This window comes from Suncus etruscus, chromosome 6, assembly GCF_024139225.1.
Source record: "Suncus etruscus isolate mSunEtr1 chromosome 6, mSunEtr1.pri.cur, whole genome shotgun sequence".
In the NCBI taxonomy this organism is placed as follows: Eukaryota; Metazoa; Chordata; class Mammalia; order Eulipotyphla; family Soricidae; genus Suncus; species Suncus etruscus.
Window position 1 is genome coordinate 109,517,790 of NC_064853.1, and position 4,553 is coordinate 109,522,342.

At 35.6% G+C, this 4,553-nt stretch overlaps 1 non-coding gene across 1 annotated transcript; it reads right to left on the bottom strand.

Moving 5' to 3' along the window:
* Positions 1-365: 365 nt before the first annotated feature.
* LOC126012961 (U6 spliceosomal RNA) lies at positions 366-472 on the bottom strand. Its single transcript, XR_007497302.1, has one exon. It is a non-coding gene; the product is annotated as a U6 spliceosomal RNA (small nuclear RNA).
* Between the last annotated feature and the right edge of the window lie 4,081 nt (positions 473-4,553).

Consider the following 4,553-nt stretch of genomic DNA (forward strand, 5'->3'; position numbering starts at 1 on the left):
CACAATAAAAATCGCATTAGTAAGAAAAAAATCGCATTAAACATTCGCATACCTCGAGCAGTTCTGTTCGGGGTATGCAAATGTTTAATGTGATGTTTTGTGATTTTTTTCTTACTAATGTGATTTTTTTATTGCGAATATTCAGTAAGCGTAATCCCTTATGCAGCCCTGCCTCACCCCGACTTTGCCTCCTGCGGTCCCCAGGTAAATTGAGTTTGAGACCCCTGATATAATTAGTTAATATAATTTTCTTTAAAACATTGTTTTATCAAAAATTTTACCTCACTCTTAGCACAAAATAGACACATTAGACTTAAAAATATATTTTCATGACTATTTTCGCTAAAGGCAAGGAGATATTTAATAAAAACTATCAAGTTGTCTTTTATTTACGTGTCATCCTTGTGCAGAGGCCATGCTAATCTTCTCTGTATTGTTCCAATTTTAGTATATGTGCTGCCGAAGGGAGCACAGTTGTCTTTTATTTAAAATAGAATCTTTATATTCTAAAAAGTTTCTGTAAAATAGTTATGATTTAATTCAGAAGCATCCCCATAGTTTTCCTTGATGCAATTAGAGGTAAGATATTCATTGAAACAGTGATGCTCTTGCTAGCATTTTGTTCACCAGGGGATGTCTAACTGACATCAAGATATGAGACTAGATTTTTGCTGAGCTATGTTGATTTTGAACATGTCTTACATTTTCTGGACGTTAAGTTTCTCATATGTAAAATCAAGAGCTTAATCAAGTGATTCTAAAGAATTTAAGTAACTTTCAATTTTTTTAAAATTAAGTCATATGATTATTTAAGAATGTGACTACAGCCACTACACCAGTGTTCTCAACTAGGGATCAAATATTTTTTCTGTGAACACCCAAGATAGTTCCAGGGGCCACAGATGAATATTAAATAAAAAGGAGCAAGAACATCAGATTAAGGCCAACCAGTAGGACAACACTAGGGTACCACACAGGAAGAAGGTCACAGTTGAGAAACAATGCTCTACTATTGGGCTTTATTTCTATGACTATTTCCTTAAAATTCTTAGTTTCCCAGAAAGTCTAAGTCCAAAACAGTTAGCTAAAAATAGTATGTCCCCTCAAGTCACTTGAGTTCTTACAGAAAAGAAAGTTGATTTTGCATTTCAATGTAATTGATACTATACAAATGGCACAAAAATTTGTGGAAGCATATTTCAAACAAGTTTTGTGAGATTTACTTTCTGTCATATTTATTTAGTTGTCAGAGTGCTTGAGGATTGGCTGACAGACCTCTCCCTAACTTAAGTATGCACACACATTTTTTTAAATCAATTAGTCTTACCATCCACAGGCCTGGACAAGAAGGAGCTTTTAAGATACCCATTATTAAAATGTACTAAAATACATTTTTGTTGTTGTTGTTTTGTTTTGGGGGCCAACCCGGTGACCCTCAGGGGTTTCTCCTGACTATACGCTCAGAAATCGCTCCTGGCTTGGGGGACCATCTGGGACGCTGGGGATCAAACCCAGATCTGTCCTGGGAAGCGCGGGCAAGGGCAAAGGCCCTTCCTCCGTGCTGTCTTTCTGGCCCCTAAACACATTTTTGACATCAAAGAGTCAGATTCATTCTCTTTCAGCTTCCATTGATATTAAGAAAAAAGCTATAAATAAAAGCCCAGTTTAAAATGCTCTTACCTAAAATTATCATTGCAAACTATTTCTTGGAATTCAAATTGCAAATGCTTCACTTTGTTTCTTATAATAAAAAAAAAAACAATAGTCTTGGGGCCAAAGCAGTGATGCAAGTGGTAAAAGCGTTAGCCTTGGATTAACAGTGGTTTGGTCCCCCGGCATCCCATATGATCTCTCAAGCCAGGAACAATTTCTGAGCACATAGCCAGGAGTAACCCATGACTGTCATGGGGTGTGGTCGAAAAACAAAAAAAAAAAAAAAAAAAAACAAAAAAAAAACCCAAAAAGCCAAAAACCAAAAAACAATAGTCTTTCTTACATTTCATACTGATATTTAGTTTAGTTCTGGGTATAAGCAAAGCCATTTTATTTTCTGTCCCATAAATTCATCAGTTTCTTCCTACACTCTGTAGAGTGCTATCATTTTGTTTTTAATCAGTATTGATGGTTAAGCCTAGCAGAAGATAATAATGAAAATGCATTAGGGTATTATAAGAAAATTAAGTTTTTTATTGATTAAAGTAGACTTAAATAAAGTCATGAAAATTATAAGATTTTAAATTAAATATTAATAAAGTACTTAATTATTAATTAAAAATGACCAAGGACAAATTCAGCTAGTCTTTATTTAATAAACATTTTAAAATATCCATCAAAAATCTGAGTTCATTAACAACACTACATAATAAATGTTTCTATAAATCATTTAATTTTTATATTCTTTGGTTTAACACTACTAAATAATCATGATTTATTGAACCTTGTGTCAGTAAGTGTAAACGTTTCTAATACATTATGTATTTGCTTACTATTATCTGATTCTAAAAACTTCATGACACTCTTCTTGTGAACATGAGATAAATAATTCAAACTAAGTTAAAGGAAATTAAAATTGGTGCTGGAATAATATTACAGCAGGTAGGACACTTCCTTGTGTATAGCTGACCTGTGATTTTATACCTGGTATCCCATATGGTCACCTAGTCTACCAGGATTGACCCCTAAGTTTAGAGTCAAGAGCAAACCCTAAACATTGCCAGATATGGCTCAAAAACAAAAATAGAAAGAAAATAACAAGGAAATTGAATCAGAGATGATATATTATTTTTATTTATTAGTCTTATTCAAACCACACTTTCCTAATAACTTACTATTTACTAATTTGCATTGTCCTCATAGTAACTCAAAAAGGCCAGCATTATTATTATTCACTGCTTTGATCCCAGGGCTCAAAATTCTCTTTGATCTCTACCTCCTTTTTTATATTAATATCTTTAACCTTGATTACAAATATGATTGTAGTTGGGTTTCAGTCATGTAAAGAACAGCCCCCTTCACCAGTGCAACATTCCCACCACCAATGTCTCTACCTTCTTTGTAGAAAAGAAGATCACTTAGAAATCCCTAGGAAATCTACCCCTTAAAAGATTAAGCAGAAAATATCCCCCAATTGCATCAGAGGCTAATGCTACTTTCTTAATATCTTCCAGTGACCTCCTGTGCAAAAAATAATTGATACTCACCTAGCGTCTGATTCTTATTATACTCTTTGTTTTCATCCTCCTGCCAACCTTGTACTAGGGTAAATAAAATATTGAGAAAATCAGGAGAAAAAAATGAACATTAAGTACAGTCTGGTGTTGCCTCAAACACCTCACCCCCTTCCAAAAATAGTGTGGAAGGGGGTATGCTAAGCAGATATGTCTTTTGGTATTCTTATTTTCAGGTATAAAGATATTGTTAGGCTGGAATCACAGAGAAACAGACATACCAGAGATAGTTAAAGATTAGAAAGTTTATAAGATAGCTCTGTATTGAGGATCCCAAGCCAAAGAGTCCCGAGATCCCAACAAACCTTATATACCCTCTATGTAAAGGCAGGAAAGCCACATTTCTACCTCACTGACATAGAAAGCTCACAGAGGTTAGACTTCCTGATGAGGTTAGATTTGAAATGTCTAATTTAGGAGGCTGTCATAATTGCTTCATTTTTCTCAGGGGTAATGGATCCTGGGTGTTTTCCTTATCTCTTATTTACAAGCCATCTGGACAGTGCTTCTTCTGAGGTAAAATTGCTGTTTCTGAATATATCCTGTTAGGGTCTGGAAACGAAGGACAATACCATACAACTAGAGTAAAGCAAAATTCTTTAATCCATCTGCCAACAGCTCCAAAATTGACTATTCAGGATCATTTCTAGAAGAAGATAAACCCCTCCCAAGGTCATGAAGAGGATCATATAAGGGATAGGGGGAGTTTCTAGCTTTTTGAAATATTTAAAATAAATGGCTATTATTTAGGGATACCTTCCTCCTGCTTCCTTGTGTCCTTCCCTGATAGGCTACCTGGTATGGCCAGGTAGCTCAGGGCGGTGCTAATGGAAATAGGCTTGTGGAAACCTAGCATGTGGTTTACACCAGTGCTTCTCAATTATTTTCTGTCATGCCCGCTTAGGAAGAAGAAAACATTTTTCGTGCAAAAACAAAATATATCAAATAATTGGAGCTCATTTTTTAATCAGAGGTGATGTCTGGATTAATGGCTACAATGAGCATATTTTGCAATGCATAGCTTTTCAAAGTGGGGTTTGATGCAGGACACAACAACTCTCAGCTCCAGAGACATACAGAGACACAAACAAGGGGATTAGCTTATTATGACAGTGTTTGCCTAGGTCAAACGAACCCCCTTTACAGAGCCTCGAGCTCTCCCTGGGGGGCATGCCCCACTATTTGAGAAGCACTGATTTACACCATGTGGCCCTTATAAAATGGCGTCCCTCCTTGTTCAGAGCAGAAGCCTGACATGTGGCCTTTACAAAATGGCATCTCTCCTCATTGAGAACCCAGAACCCCACAACCCAAAATAAAATAATT